Below are 17,917 nucleotides of genomic sequence, written 5' to 3'. Positions count from 1 at the left end.
TACAGGTTGATAATAATTTAGCATTAACAGAATAGTTAAAAATTTTCTTGTGCTTGCATGATACCATGCGTGATTCGACAGAATTTTACAATTGATAAAATTGAACAGTTTTGAAAAAATAGTGAAAAAATGAATTATGAAATATTTTTTTAAAATGTTCGGGGTCGTGGTTCAGGCAGCGGAGGATAGTTAACCAACTACAAATTCTTAGAAATTAAATATGAATAAATTTTAGGCTCTTAATAACTAAAAGCGCTTGTCGGCGTGGCCAATAATTTAACGAAGAAAAAATTTATGTTTCTGCACTGAAATATTTTTCGAAGCGTAGATTTGGGCCCCTTTTAAAACTTATAACTCACGTGAAATTCCTTGGTAGTCGTGGTTTTCTTCTTTAGATCAAAAATCGTTTGATCGGCGGCAATCCAGGCTTCAATTTCAGCACGTGGGGAATTTTAATTTAAATATCTCCTTCACCGAATTAATTAAGGGATAGTTTACTTTAAGCTTTTAAAATTTATCGATTGATGAAAACAGAAATTTATAAATAACAAATAGATTGGCCTAAAATATCGGCTCACAAATAGAACATTTAAAAATCGAACAAGAAATTGTACAAATAGGTCTTTGGTAACTATGAAAGAGATCTACACGGTAAGGATTTCAAAAGGGAAGTGCTGCTGTTTTCTCTAAGCTTTTAGGCTAGACCTTGCTTCTCGGAATCTCAATGTAATAATTTGCATAAAAATTTGCCATTGGTAGAACGCTTGTGACGTAAACATGACGTCAGTGGCAAGCAGTAGAATACAATTCCTTTAGTTACAATAATAATTTAATTTATGTAATTCTTAAAACTGCTTAATCTTCTAGACATAGTTTCTCTCATACAATGTACACGTGCTAGTGTAACTGATAAGGCAGGGTTGGTGTCTGATAGTAGATTAACATGTGTTGCTTTCAAACGATCACCGTCTTGGTGCTATTTCTATGCACTGTGATTGGTTTAGACCTACCAAAGAGATTTAATTACCATGTGGTTCAGTTGAATTAAATTATTAATAAATTAATATTCTTGTGCAATTTTTATTAGGTTTGAGATTATTATAATTAATTTCTGCCATTTTATCAATAATGGAATTTCATGCTATGACCTATTTAGTTACAATAAGACCTGATACATAATACAATTTCTTAAATAATAAATAATTTCAACAATAATACATACATTTATTTTTTTATTTGAAATTCTTGATCCTTTATTGATAGTTTTATAATTTTTAGGAATGATATTTTACCTTGCATGAGAACCGGTATGATATTTGACAATGCTTTGAATCAGTCAGCTGCGTTCGAACTGTTTTAAAAACATCTGATCGATAGTAAACAAAGTGTAACCTCCAAATCAGTGAGCGATTCGTAAATAATTTGTGCTTTATTCGCAAAATAATTATAATTTTATTGAATAATTTTCCTAGAAAAATATTCAGTACAGAACGGTACTCTTATCTAATATACAGTTATTGATAAGTAAGCTTTATCGCTCGGTCGCTAACTATTCCTTTAGCAAATTCTTTCATTTTAAAAGGTAATCACAATTTTTCTCTCTTCTCATGAGATCTATTTGAAAAATTCATCACAGTATTCATGTGGAATCATTCACTTCTCATGAATTCAATTAATGTTTATATCATTGAATATATTGACTCTCATATATCAGGAGGGAGAAGGGAATGAATAGATTCGTTTTTTCATCCTGATGTGAACAAGATACTCAAGAATTTGACATTCCATATGAGCAAAATATGTTATTCAGACTTAAAGCTGGTTTTTTCTGATTTAGTTTGTAGTACGAAACTCCTGTTGAAAGAGCTTTCCTTCACAGAGCACTTTATTGAAGTTTTGTACATCATGTAGTTATCACGTTTTATGACGCAATACATCTTTTATGCTCTGCTGATATCCTTCAACTGAATAATATGAATAATGAACTGAATAATTATGCTGATTAATTAGGAAGCTAAATGATGATGATAAACTGGATAATGGTGATGAATAAACTAAATAATGAGCTATTGGTCTACAGTAAGATACTGATGCATGATAAGATGCTGATGCATCAGTCAGTGAACCAAGATTCTACATGCTTGTAAGTTCTATCCCCATCGTTTCTACTCATTAATAAGCAGAGTGAGTAGAATATTAGAGTGGTTGAAAATACTGATCATAAAATCTCTATAGCTTGAACTATACACTCTCTTCTGAATCTACTTCTCTTGATGAACATTCTACATGCCTGTGAGTTTTATTCCCATCGTTTCTACTCATTAATAAACTACAGTTAATCAACTTCTCCATAGAGGTCAGGGTTCAATCGAAATATAACGCTAATATCAAATGAAAAATATAATTCTTTCGTTCTCTCCAGACTTAGACAGGCCCAGTTCCCAGGACACTTATTGAATACATTGGGCCATTGAATTTGAACCATGTTAAATCTTAGGATTAATAGTCCATTCGATTTGATAAGCTGTGTAGAAACCGGAAATTATTGTAATAATCAAACTTAGGTTGTGCACACGACCCTCAGTGGAATATTGTAATACTCTCAATTGATCAGACATTGTCCTATTTTGAGCTCAGCCTCGATTTTTGGTGGCTGTGACCGTGTGTAGCGGCCTTCAGTGGCTCAGAATGCATAATGGGCCAGTGTGCAGCGGCCTTAACCGCAACTAATGGAATGAAATGCGATTCGTGACGTCATTGGCGACAGATTAAGACCGACTGATGCGCCGATGTGTTGCTAAATATTCATCAGTTTGTCATCCGAGGAGCCAACACTCATTGCTGATGCTAAAGTCAGATTCACTTGAAACTGTCAGCAATCCTCACAAACAAAATAATTACTTCTCATTCTACCAATGCTGACAGCTGGGATTCAACCTCACTGTATCTGATGAAAGTGGAACTCACGTCAATCTGTCAGCAATCGTCACACTCATTACCAAAACTTACCATGGAACTATCACTGACAGCTTGAAGTTGAACCTCTTTATATCTGATGCAAGTGAAATTCATTGTAAACTGACAGTGTACCTCACGAACAACACAAACTCTCCCCATTGTATCATACCTGACAGTTTATAGTGAACCTGACTAGCTGATGCTAGTGGTAAGCTGATTTCAATGAATAAGAGACAAAGGCTGGAATAGCTGATTGTTTCTCCGGTGCAGAATGTGAGAGTTCAGTGTTGAGCGACCTTTTGAAGGTCGTTTTACATGCTAAAACTCTTCAAAAGTCTTCGATTGAACCTGAATAGGAACATTATTCAGTACTGAACAATGGTTAGATTCTCTGATTACTAATCATTAGTTAAGAAAATCCACCCCGATACGATTCTCCGAAGGTCTTTCTGATCGCAGAATAGTTTCCATGTCCACAGAACTATTGCAAATGGTAGTAACGTAATGGAAAAGAGAGCACTGATCGCCAGTAACTTGCCGTTTCAACTTTACTCAGATGGTTATTTGATATTTTATGGCAAAATAATATGGGAATCGGTTTAAGATATCAGAATGCGATCACATAATCTACTTATTTATCGCGTGTATGACGCGACGCGACATGACACGACGTGACCCGAGTCTGCTAGATGAGTCAATATCATTTGATCTTATAATGCTTACTTTGAGGCGAACTTTATCATGATATGGTCATATTATATTAAGTTGCACAGAAGCCAGTTGAATTTTAATCATGATTGATGTTACGAGAACCAATCAAAGAAGCCATTTTCTCGAGATAGCCTTCTCTGATTAGCTCTCATGCAATTAATCACGATTCAAATTTAACCGACTTCTGTGCAACCGGGACTAACTCATCTATCAGACTGTCATCATTCCACGTCGCTTTTCTACTCAATAAGCAACTATCCTAAAAGATACCGTACGTTTGATCTGCATGATATACAGGTATTTAGTCACCAAAAACTCTTACGGTACTCTAGAGCTGTCTAGCAAGGGGCATGCACACAACTAGGAAAGAATTGCATTCAGAAATGGTTCTCACCTAGTCCACCTTGTAGAGCGATCTAGCAATGGGCGCACCAAAAATCAAATGATTTGCAGGCAAGGAAGATATGCATGAAAAATTAGTCTTCAGTCCCTCAAAACAGTCCTTCTAGATCACTCTACAGCAATCTAGCAATCGACGTGCAAACAGATAGACTCAATTTACATATTGAACAAGTAGTTAGTGTACCGAGAGCGGTCTAGAGCAGTCTACAGAGATTGCCGTGCGGACAGCTATGAATTATTCATACTCTCTTCAATATCTATTACAGAGAGACGCGAGCAGCCCCTCACACCATATCTCTCTCTTGCAGTTAATACATATTCAATTGGATTGGATACATTTGTCTTCTCATGAGGCGGCTGAAAGGGTTCTCTGTATGATTTGTATTGTTGGCTGTTCACTGCCAGAGAGAGGGGGGGGGGCTTCTTATCTTACTTGTACAGGCGAAGGAGGTAATTATTCTTCTCACTTGATAGATAGGCTTTGTTCTGCTTGAGAATAGGAGATAAGGTGATGGTAGTGAAGTGGAGACATGAAACAGGATTGGGAGGGAGTGGAAGAGGAGGAGCAGTAGGTGAAGGAGGAGAGGGAAGAGGAGAAGCAGGGGAATGGGATAAGTAGAAGAAGGAAGAGGAGAAAGAGAAGAATACATGAGGAGAACCGTGAAAGAAGAGGAAGAATGGAAGGATGATGATGATGATTATGTCTTTTTATGATTATGTGTTCACGTAATATTGATGAATGAATAAGATTAAATGAATAATATTCGATTTTTATTCGGTTTTGGGGAATCGATCATTGAGCATGAATAATACCGGGTGTTTCAAAAAGAATAACCCAATTTTGAACAGTTATATTTATTTGAATAAATGGCGCACACAAACCAACTATACATCAAATTACTAACAGAAGTATCGAGTTTATGATGATTTATTATAAGTGTTCTATGTGCCCTCCTTTTGAGGTTCGTACGACATCTAGACAGTAGCCAAATTCATCCCAGACTGTTCGCAAGATGTCTTCTCGGACTGTAGCTACTGAGGAAAGAGAAAGAGAGGAAAGAGGGAAAAGATAGAGAAAGTGTGAGAGGAAGGAAGAGGGGAATTTAACGGAATAACCCCCTATTCATCGGTCATTGAATATAATATGTGACCGCACTATAAAAACCCTTTTAGCCGCTTTTTAAGTTCGATTCAACGCCTCCCATATCTTTTAGAAGAATAGAATAGAATAGAATAGAATTGTTTATTGATCAACAAATATAACATAATATATATGGATCGTGTCAAGTTAAAAACTACAAATAAAAAATAAATAGGCTATAATAGGTACAGTCATGCCATGAGAAAATGAGAAAAAAGAAGTGGGGCGGTTAGGAGAGAGAGGGGTTGAGGTCACAATCCAACACGCTTCTCATAAACTTCCCCTCTCTACTCTCCAACATCAGGTCAAAACCACCTTCCAAAGGGTGGGGACCCCAAAGAAGGGGTCTCCTTTCAATATCCCAGCAAGGTGAGAATACCAAATTCGGGCGCAAGAGCGCTAAGAAAAATAGTTATTAACTAGTTATGGAATACTTGATTCACTTATAATTGATCACATTCTGCTGTTATTCATTTATTATCTATGATTACTTATTGAATAATACTGTTTGCTGGAACTGTCCCCCAAACTCAGACGCATAGTCTTACTGGGGGAATTCCACTCAATCAATATGTTCTTTGTTCTGCTTTATCTGAAATAGTAATTTGTGCAACTAGTGCGCAAAGTGACAGTTTGCTGCACCGAAAGAAACGTATCCGCCCGAGCCGTAGGCGAGAAGGAATGGTTTCTTGAGTGCAGCACAGGAACTTTGCGCACGTATTTCACATTAAATTCTTCCTACAGTTATCATTGAATATGAGAAGTGGTTGATTATGGGTAAAATAATGGCTGAAGTCCATCAAATGTTTGTCTGTATAATTTTGTTTTTAATAACAACTTTAATTTTTTTAAACTTGATAATCCAATTGAAAATTAAAAATCAAAAATTGAATTAATCCAATTAATTTGAAAATTTGAATAATTCTGATTAAATCTTAATTTCTGAATAATTTTTCAACCAATCAATTCATGAATGAAAAAAAATATTATTTGAAATAATGAATAATCAATAATATTCAAAATGTATAATGCAATGAGTTCTCATTTTTATTCATTTGAAAATCAGTAAAATATAGATAGAACAAATTCACATTCAAAATATACGCCAACAATGTCAACAGCTGATTGGGATGACTGCAAGATAATACGCAAAGTATTAAGAGTACGCAAAGTAATACTTTGCGCACTAGAGCGGGAAAGTGATTCTTTGCGTTCTGTAATCAGTGCAGGAATAGTCACTTTTCAAGGTAACTGTAGGAAAATGTAATTCTTTTTTTGTTAAAGATCAAATATATGTACATATATTGTTATGCCAAGTGGAAATAAACGAATTGAATTGAATTTATTGAGTGGAGTGTACTGGTAATTCTGTTGAAATGTGAAAAGTGGATCAACCGTTGTTTGGAACAGTATGCTTTCGTTATAAAGATGGCTTTTGGAAACTTCTTGTGATTTTCGACAAGAAATTCCTATGGTATTCATCACCAAATTTCTATCTTATTGGAAATTAATGACAAACAAAAATAATGGAGAGCACTGGCTTTCAATAACACTAGCCATCACTGGCCCTAAAAATTTTATTTCTGTCTACAATACGCTTATTAGTAAATTGATGAATAAACGCTCTAAAGTCATTCCTGTTGGTATCAATACGGTATGAAGTTTTTCTGATACTCTATAATATTATTGATGTTAATAAGAAATTTTCCAACAATAATCTATATGCTATTGATCCATTATAAAATCTCTATTGATTCTTGATCATAAATTACAATATATTTCCAAGTCTTGCAGGAATTATAGCATACCAAAACTACATTTCAAATGCTACTCATCTAATATTACTATTTATTAATTTTTTTATTATTATACTACTTTATCACTATTCATTCTTATATACTATTCATATGCTATAGGGTAGCGAGAGATCCACGTTCAACTATTCCCATCGAATATGAATAACATTATAATTATGTTAAACTATATTATAGTATTAATTATTATTGATGCTAGTATTAATTATAAGTATGAGTATTATTAATTAAATGCATTAAATTAGAGTATTAATTATTGTCTTGTTATTCTGTATCTCTCACATTATTGTACTTGAGTTGAAAATTAACCGTTGAGAATCATATAAATAAATCATGGATTCTTTATTAATCTTTTATTGATCCTTCATTACAAATTACAATGTATTTCCAAGTCTTGCAAGACCTATCGCATACTAACACTACATTTTTCAAAAAATCTGAATTACTCGATGGAAATAATATTATTATTAAAGCCATTCATCATCCTTTGATGTATATATTTGAAAGTTTCACTTCCTTTCCTTCACCTTCCCATTTGCTCGATGATAGGGCGGCATTTCGCACATGATGATGAAAATGAACAACATCAATAGCAGCTTACCACTAGGCATCTGAAATTAGAGAGGAAAAAGATCGACTAGATTTTAATTTTATTGAAGTTTATTCTCTAATTTCGTCTTTGTAGTATTGTTAGTTTGTAGCACATTGAAAATGAAAATGGAAATGGAAAAATCCCTTATTAGGCGGAGTACGAACTTCAAGTCCTTTCTGCCACACAGCATTGGAATTATGCCCCATAAGTGACGTAGACAAACTCAAATTGCACATGGCAAAGAATCTGCCAACCTCTAGCAAGGAAGGAGAGGAACTAATACAGGGAAGAATATACTATGATTACTCATAATATAAACTGAATTATGATATATATGATTATAGACTATAATAGTATTGTAAAATGAGCAAGAGAAGTAAGATGGAAATGGAGGTTTGTGAGAATGAGAGAAATACTTACAGATATATTTGCCAAACGTCCAAGCATCTTCACGCAAAAATCAATTCATATGATAAAAAAGATGAATAAAGAGGTGGATTTAATACGATATTGAATTAGAATGGATGAAACTCAGTAAAATTCTTGCAATATATATTCTTGTCTCAATGCAAATAACTTATGCATTTGGAACAGAAAAGGTACCTAGTTACATTGTTTGTTTCAAGTGATGTTTCATGCATAAATATTTGCAAATTCGCCATTTGAGGAAATAATATCTTCGCCTGTGACGTCATATGCACTAAATTGTCAATAAAAAGTTTTCTCAATTCAATAGATTATAGTTGATGTTGATGAATAGAGCGAGTTCTACATCTATTGACGAAAAATTGAGTGACGTTACTAATTGTCAATATTTGCTATATCTCAAATTTTGTAATCAATTGCTTCTTTGAAAAATAGTATGCACGCCTATTACGTCAACAGTCGATATTGTTCAAAACAAGTTCTTTAGAATCTACTAATCATTATTCATGTTTATGAATAGATCTAGAGCATGTAGCATGCAGTCTTCTTTCTATGTTGACAAATCGTAAAGCCGACTCTACGTGGGGAACCGTAATCTACATTAATAGTTAAAGACAAATTTATGAAGAGCTTTGCGACTGCAAATATTTTTTTTCTATTATTATCAGTCTGTTATTATAAATTTGACTCGAATATGACCCACGGTTGGCTCTGGCTTCCTCCACAACATTCTTAGTCCAAGCGTCTCTGCTTTCAATAAATAATCTACTTCATCCTCTATAATTAATCCTTATTGGATTATCTTATCATCCTCTCACTCTGTATTCTAGGTATGCCCCTTATCCTTCTTTGATGGAATTTATCTTCAAGCATTATTTATAACATTCTGTTTCCATTAATCCTGTAATATTAATTGATGAATATAGGATTATCGATGAGCACTGACGGCTTTCTATTTACCCGTGCAATGATATCTTAAATTATGGGCTGAGTCACTAAAACTTCCATTAATCACTACTTATAGTATGATGATCACTTCAATGATTTCCATTTTTGTTTTGCAAACAGGAGTTGCCAGGTTTGATATCCGCTTGCTCAGATAAGTTTTTTATCTAGAGTCGTGTACACACTGAACAAATGTTCGACATACATGTTCGGCAAACATGTTTGCTGACGAGCTCAGGGACAAACATTTTAAAAAGTTTAGAAAAACATTTGTCAAACAAAAAAAATACTGTTTTTCCAAACATTTTCAGTGTTTGCTGTAAAACATAAAAAGCTTCAGTGCTTACAAATATTTTGTTTGGAGACGAGACCACACTGCCCACGGACAATGTCAAACATTGTTTATCAAACATGATAAAATTTGCCCAAACTGTTTCAACAAACATGTTTGTCGAACATTTTGTTCAAGCCGTGTGGACCCGGCTATAGATCAAATTCTTTCATTGGATTTCCTCCTAGCTTATCTCCCTGCTGTTAATATCTGCAATTAACTTAGAGTAATAAAATTAGTCTCTACGGTTTTTGAAACTTGAGCATAAATGACAGTTCAAAGTATTCAAAACAAGAAAAAAACCCACAAAAATCAACTGAATCATACTTACTTACTTTCCACTATCGATTTTGATTGATATTGGTTTCCTTTATTGAATTTGTGATTATTATTCTAGATTATTTTGTATGTATATCATTCTTATTGACCGAGCGAAGTGAGGTCTAAGATTCAATGTTTCATGTAAGATTCAGCTTTTATATTTCTATGTTTTTTGGTTCATATTTATGTTTCGCATTTACGGCGAAACGCGGTAATAGATTTTCATGAAATTTGACAGGCATCTTCCTTTTTAAATTGTGCGTCGACGTATATACAAGGTTTTTGGAAATTTTGCATTTCAAGGATAATATAAAAGGAAAATAGGCCTCCTTCATAAGCCAATATTCGAGTGAAACTCAGAGAACTATTCATCATAAATCAGCTGTCGAGTGGATTATAAATTGCTTGCGATTACGCATGCAATTTATTCAATATCTCAATGTAACTTAGTGAAAAACAGCTGTCGTGTGGACTATGTATTGCAATCAATGAGGCATGCAATAATGATAAATAGAAGCAGCATAGTATTTTCTCCCGACTTTTCTCTGCTTTCAACTTGGTAAACTTTTAAAGATAGTAGCATAGCTGTTTACATCAAATTATTAGCATTGTCACTACAACAACCCAATCAGTCATTTGTCGTTTATACTCTGATATCTCGCCGACACGACAGGACAGGACAGAATTTACTCTGATGGACAGTATTAGAGAAGACTGTGGTTTATAACTGCGCGAGGTCTATTGTTCACGGAACTACTAGTATTAATCATTGTCTTGTTATTCTGTATTCTCTCACATTATTGTACTTGAGTTGGAAATTGGTGTAACTGTTGAAAATTGAATGAATAAATCATTGATTCTTTATTAATTTTTTATTGATTCATCAATACAAATTACAATATATTTCCAAGTCTTGCAAGAGCTATTGCATACTAACACTACATTTTCCAGAAAATCTAAATTACTCGATGGAAATATGATTACTGAAGCCATTTTTATCCTCCTCTGATGTTCAGATTTATAGGTTTTAGTGACCTCCCCTTGCCGTGTCCTTGGATCGACGAGAATTGGGTGATATGCAGCTCATGATGATCAGGATGCACAACAATGATAGCAGCTTACGATTAGGTATCTGAAATTGGAGAGAAAAATATCCACTGTATATAAACTTAAATCAAGTTTGTTTTAGAATTTCATGATGTATATTGTTAGTTTGTACATGCAGAAACAAGAACCATAGATTTGGTTCATCTCTGGTTTGTAGCACATTATGGCGCATTAACGAGATAGGTTTACTCAAACTTGATTATGATTTTACAAAAATTGATAATCTTGATTAACGTAACTATTATTGTGTTTCTTACAATCCAGTAATGAATTCTAATCTATGTTTCTCAGTGATTATCCAAGTGTCACATATTTATCTTATATTCATCACCTTTTTAAGTACTATACATTTTCAACTGCTAGACATTTCTCATGTTGAAAGAATTTTTGTGTTTCGACAGTTTCCATGTGGAATCAGTTTGACACTTAAGAGAAGATCACTGTATTCGATATACTACAAAGGATGAGTTTTCGAAATTCAAGTCAATCAAATCTTAAATACCATGTTGGTTTGAGTAGACATTGTTTCAAAATGAAGGGTTTATGTTTTATGTCTTTCCAACGCAGTTTTTCTATTCATCCTTTATTTATTGATGGAAACACAAATCAAAATACTATACAGCATGGACCACGATTCAAATAATGGCCAAATTGTAAATGAATCACAATTGCCATTTTTAGATATATATAGCCTTCATTGATTTGGAATATGGGAATTTTATTATATTAAATCTTCTATCTATTCTATCTATATTATATATATATATATATAAAAGCGAAATTGCACTCACTCACTGACTGACTGACTCACTCACTCACTCACTCGCAGAACTAAAAATCTACCGGACCAAAAACGTTCAAATTTGGTAGGTATGTTCGGTTGGCCCTTTAGAGGCGCACTAAGGAATGTTTTGGCGATATTTTATCTCTGAGGGTGGTTTTTAAAGGTTTTAAGTTCTTTTAGCATGTATATTCTTCTTATTCCAATATCTTAAAATCATAATTGAAATGTCCATACCATATGTTAATATAGAACTATAATCTAGAGAGAGTACCTCTTCGAAATAGTTGTTCTGATAACTAAATAAAAATTTTGTCAGGTTGGCATTAAGTTGAGTTGACTTTGTTAGGTTGGAGATTGAAATGCATTTATCCAGGACCTCCTAAATACCAATTTATCCAATAAGCCAAAATTAGCGTTTTCTCAGCTTTTCCGCGTTTCCTCATCTTTTTCAATAATTGATGGAAATATATTTAGAAAAACTCAGTAGGTACACAGCTGTAGGTACTCGAAAAACACCTGTTACTATATCGGCGTATCTTTGGCGAACAAAATTCTTCCACCTCAGCTAAACCTGTGTACCAACTGAATTTTTTTAAATATATTTCCATCAATTATTGAAAAAGGTGACGCAGAAGAGCTGAGAAAACGTTAATTTTGGCTAATTGGATAAATTGGTATTTAGGAGGTCCTGGATAAATGCATATCAATCTTCAACTTGGTGCCAACCAAACAAAGTCTACTCAACTTAATGCCAACCTGACAAAATTTTTAATTTAGTTACCAGAACAACTGTTTCGAAGAGGTACTCTCTCTAGACTATAGTTCTATATTAACATATAGTATGGACATTTCAATTATAATTTTAAGACGAGCGAAGCGAGCCCGCTGATCTCATTTTTGGACGATCCAGTCGGGGGTCCAGGGGGGCGAAGCGAGCCTGACGGCTAGTCGATCGATAATAGAATCTATCATATTCTTTTGTTATTAACAAAGCGATAATTATTTGTTCAATTTGAAACGTTAATATTGAACGCTAATGAATATTGTTCAAGTTCAAACGTTAATATTGCACGCTAATGAATTGTTCCATATAAACCGATAATATGGATCATTTTATCTCATTTCAAGAATCATATTATGCAAAATTTACGTTCAACGCTAATGCAGGATAATATAAAGATAATATGGTCGCATCAACTATAACGTGTTCAACATCCCAGGATTAATTGAACAGCCGATCAGTCTCCGTTTAAACTGGGATGTGCAATAAAATCCGCCAAAATCTCGCAAGAAAGGAGAGAAACTACTGGAGGAAAGAAGATACTATGATTAATTATAATATGGATTATGATATCTATTATAGAATATAATAATATTAGATCTATAAAATGAGCTAGAGAAGTGAGATGGAAATGAAGGTTTGTGGAAATAAGAGTAATACTTACAGATATATTTGCCAAACGTTCCAACATCTTCACGAAGGGCTAAATTTAATATTATTGAAAATAGAAATGAATAGGTGAATTTGATATATTGGATTAGAATGGATGGAAACACAGTAAAATGTTTGCTTATTATTTTCTTGTTTTAATTATTTGGAACAAAAAAGGCAGATACATTATTTTTCGAGTCACATTTCATAAATAAATATTTGCTAATTGGCCATTTGAGAAAATAATATCTTTGCATGTGACGTCATATGCACTCTATTGTCAATAATAAGTTCTCCCAATTCATTCGATTATCATCAATGTTGATAAATGGAGCGATTTCTACTTCCATTGACGAAGAATTGAGTGACGTTACTAATAATTGTCAATATTTGCTATTTCTCAAATTTTGTACTTCCTTTTGAAAAATTGTATGTACACCTGTGACGTCAAACAGACGATTTCCAGGCGTCGATTATTGGTTATGATGATTCACAATATTCATTATAAATAATTCATTTATTGATTCAAAATAAGCAATTGATAATTGATTATTTATTATAATTAATTATACTTGGTTAATCAATTGATTATTATTGAAATTATTGGAGGAGGTCAAACATGCAATGTATGAATGAGTTGTTACATACATAAAGAAAAGAATGAGCGAATAATATATCAATGATATTGAATAAATGATAACTATAATAAAAGAAAATCTATGGATAGACCCAAGAGGAAAAACTTAATTGTTTCAACTACCTCTATTGATTTTAGAAACAATCAGATGTTAAGCAATACAATATTAGCGATATTGTAAGTGGAGTATAGATTAGATGAAATCCTTAGCTAATTTAAATTGAAATAAGTATTAGAACAGTATGTGTACAAATTGCTGGCTTGTGCACATCTTGTTGACACGGTTATTAAGAATTGAATGAAATTTGATGAGTTTGAAATGAGAATAGAGAATACAGAACTTGCGATAACGTTACTTGTTACCTCTTATGACCTTGACATTCGTTTCGAAAATGAATATAATTATGACATATTTCATTCTTTCAAGCTCTAAGGCTCATTTCAACTTCTCTATTGTTTCACTATCCACAGCATTTCTCATCAAAATAGGTTTATAATATAATAGATAACAGATATAAATAGTTCTCAAAATATTATAGAGAACATATATTATAATAAAACATTGGTTCTCTACTCTTATTAGCATTTTCTCATATACCTGTTATTCTTTATTCCTTTCATTATCATCATTATCTATGATATTACGGAGAGAATCGGCTTAGACATGTACGGGATAGGAGGTACACGCGAGAGGCATTACCATTCTTGAACTAATGAACTGATTAACTAAAACTTGCAATTTTACATTTTATATTTTATTGATTCTCAATTTACGGAGGATGGTTATAGACCTATTTAAAATTCTTCAAGTATTCAGTAAGTCAGTTTTTAGTTTGACAAATTTCTTATTCTACACTTGTGGAACACATATTGATTCTTAATTGACGGAGGATGGTTATAGGCCTATTTAAAATTCTTGAAGATTTCAGTTAGTCAAGTTTTTAGTTTGTCAAGTTTATAATTCTACACTTGTGGAGCACGGGTTACCTGCTTGTCTATAATATGACGAAGGAGAGAACTGGCTTAGACGTGTACCTGATAGGAGAGGCACGCATCACGTATTATCACTTATGAACTAATAAACTGATAAACTTGCAATTTTACATGAATATTCTGAATTCACCGATGATAGATATAGGCTTATCATCATTAATATTGATCAATAATTAATTGTAACGAATTCATTCAAATTGTGATTCAACGTTTACGTAACTATAAAAGCACAACCAAACAGAGCTCTCTTTAAGTTATTCCGCAGCTTAGTTGCTAGGATGCGCGAGTCATGGCTGGAAGGTGGAGAGTTCGAGACATATCTAACTTAATTTTTTATGTTGACAATATTTCAAACTCTGATGAAGATTATCGACGAATAAGACAAAATTTTCTAAATTCTAAATTCCTAGTTTATATATATTTTGAACTAAAAATTGGACAAAAATCATGAAGTGTAAACATAACCTATTTCTGGACTATTTCTATCTAAATTTGGGAAAGGAACATTTTCGGGCTTCAAGCCTGTTGTTCCTTTCCCAATAATAATTGTCTCATTTTTGTATGTTTCCTGGACATAAGGAGATTGCATTTTACAACAGAATTCTCCTCAGTGCAAAGCACGGGTTAGCCGCTAGTTCTATGATAACTCTGTGATTGACTCTATTGATTCTACGATTGACATTGAAGTCGATGAACAATCAACAAACCAATCAACCTTGAAAACGTTGACAATTAAATATGCTGCTAGAGATTGATGGTGAACTTCTCTACCTACACTATTCTCTCTAAATCAGAGTTGGTAGAATGACTATTGTAGGCCTGGGTTCTCCCTCAATTAGCATACTAATTGAGTAAGATAGTACATAAGCTCAACACCACGGGCAAGCCTAATGGATGCAGCTAATTGGACCCCCCCTTAGCAACCCCTGTAGTTTCTGCCTCCCCCCAAACTAACTAACCCCATGCACCTGGAAATAGTCCCCTAGTTCCACCTGACCTTCAAAAACAGTTTGATCTATTTTAAGCCTCTCTTCTATACCTAATTATCTATTATAATATTGATTAAAACAGGAAACACACGACATAGATAGATCGAAAACACTTAGAAACTTACATTATAATCGGAAATAATTATGTTGTGTTTTTCCTGTTTTAATCAATACTGTGAAACTGTCAAGTGTTTTCTGTTATGTGCTACTAATTATCTATTATGATACATTTATCTCTAATTATATCAATGGCAGAAAAAATAACAATAATTCGATGATTCCATGTTGTAATCTGAGTTTTAACGTATTTAACACCCAATGATGATTTGTGAAAATTTAATTTTTGGACCAAAACCTGTTGTTTTCAATTCCTCTATTCAATTTTTATAATGCTATCTTCCTATTGACTTTTCAATAGTTAATTCAATCTTTTCAATAGTTAATTCATTCATTCTAGTTAATCTAGAATTGTTTTACAGAACCCTATCGTCAGAGGAAACTTCTCATCTTAAAAATTGTTTAATATTAATTCAAGATGGTTTTATTCCATGCTATTGTCCATTTCCATTGGTTAAGGCCAATTTGAAACGTGAACTGATAATTACTACGTCAAACGGCCTCGACCAATGACAAGCTGGCAGCCATTTTGTTATTGAACACTCCCACATTTAACGCAATGTGATTGTTCGAAGGGAATGTGGTCCATCAATAGAAATCTCACTACTCTGTTACGGTCTTGATATTTATAAACCATTATTTAGATCTGTCCCACTAAAACACTCCTTGTTAGCCTTGTAACAAATGATGAAAATAATAGTTAATACCAAACATTATTTTTAACCGATCATTTTCTCCACCCACAGTGCATTTTGGCTACCGATGGCTACCAAAATAGCTTTTATTAACAAGTTTCGAACTATTCACACGTTTTTCACCTATACATCAATGTCCATTTTTCGGAAAGAATATTCAAAATATCCTCCTAGTAACTCTCTACCAAAACTTCAACTTCATTTTCAACTAAAGATTTGTTTACAAATGAGAGTGTGTGAGAGAGAAAGAGAGAGATATATAGAGAGAATACAATAATAATCCTACAATATTAAACCAGCAATTTATGTTTATATGTTTGGATGTTTATATGTTTGTATTTCACCGGATCTCGAAAACGGCTCTAACAATTCTCACGAAATTCAGAACATAGTGGGTTTATAATATAAAAATTCGATTGCACTATGTCTCATCTCTGAAAAAAATCGCTGAAGGACATTGAAAGGATAATAATTCTTATTCATCCTTGGAAAAACAGCGGATAATAATTATTTCGTGGTCTGTTGATGATGGAAGTGAGTGAGCTAGTTCATGTATGTGGGACTGTATCAAAATAATTATGACTCAGCTGTTGAAATCTTGTAATCATTCAATCAGGTACTTAGTGCCGGTTGCAAAAAGCCGGGTTATTCTTAATCCTGATTGATCTCAGTAGAACCATCTTTTCGAAATGGTTTTCTCTGATTTGGTTCATGTGGAATCAATCGGTATTAAAATGTAACCGGCTTTTGTGCAACCGGGCCTTTGTGAGTGAGATTTTTGCATTTCTCTGGGAATTGATCTCAATTCACTGTGATTAGATAGAACATTTCTGTATGAACTATGGATATTATTATAATTTCTTATTTTGTTATAAAATGTGTATGCTTTTGTACTCCAGAGCGAAGCTCGGTCCCCCGATATTGATAGAGTAAGCAAGAAGAGACATGAAGGTGGCAGCGAAAAATGTAATGGAGCGATAAACGATTGAAGCAGCAGAGAATTGGCAGAGGAGGAAATTACCGGCCATTCAACGACGATTAGTCTGCAGGATTCACTTCAAACTGCCAGAATTGGCTGAATGGGTGGCATTGGTGTTGTTCGTGAGGCATACTGCCACTTTAGAGTGAACCTCCTGCCATTCACGGCAGCTGAAGTATGGCACAGAGGTAATTGATCAGAAAAGTACGCCAGATCAGCTGACAAATCCTATTCTGCTCTGATAACTTGTTCCTACTACTACATAACCATGGTTATACAGACTGAGACAATCATGTATGGGAACCCTTCAATAAGTAGTTGAAGACTGTTGTAGATAATATAATACTTTAACCTTCAGGACAAGTTATTGGTCAAGTACTCTACCTTTTGACGTGCAACTGGACTTCAACCCCTTATGAGGGGGTGACTTAAGGGTTGTAACTCTTATATTTTAAATGTAAACACCCATTGTGTGGTACATCATTTTCAAATGCATTTGAAGAAGGAAAGATGGCATCAATAAAAAGGTTCTATGATGCTTGT

At 33.6% G+C, this 17,917-nt stretch overlaps 2 long non-coding RNA genes across 2 annotated transcripts; both read right to left on the bottom strand.

Moving 5' to 3' along the window:
* Positions 1-7,364: 7,364 nt before the first annotated feature.
* On the bottom strand, positions 7,365-8,220 carry LOC120353808. The gene is made up of 2 exons (XR_005572618.1): positions 8,039-8,220; positions 7,365-7,637 (listed from the first exon to the last, which is right to left on the bottom strand). It is a non-coding gene; the product is annotated as an uncharacterized LOC120353808 (long non-coding RNA).
* A 2,278-nt stretch (positions 8,221-10,498) lies between these two features.
* Positions 10,499-13,109, bottom strand: LOC120353809. The gene is made up of 2 exons (XR_005572619.1): positions 12,978-13,109; positions 10,499-10,773 (listed from the first exon to the last, which is right to left on the bottom strand). It is a non-coding gene; the product is annotated as an uncharacterized LOC120353809 (long non-coding RNA).
* Between the last annotated feature and the right edge of the window lie 4,808 nt (positions 13,110-17,917).

The sequence above is a fragment of the Nilaparvata lugens genome, chromosome 12 (assembly GCF_014356525.2).
Source record: "Nilaparvata lugens isolate BPH chromosome 12, ASM1435652v1, whole genome shotgun sequence".
Lineage (NCBI taxonomy): Eukaryota > Metazoa > Arthropoda > Insecta > Hemiptera > Delphacidae > Nilaparvata > Nilaparvata lugens.
This window is presented reverse-complemented; position numbering and strand designations above follow the sequence as displayed.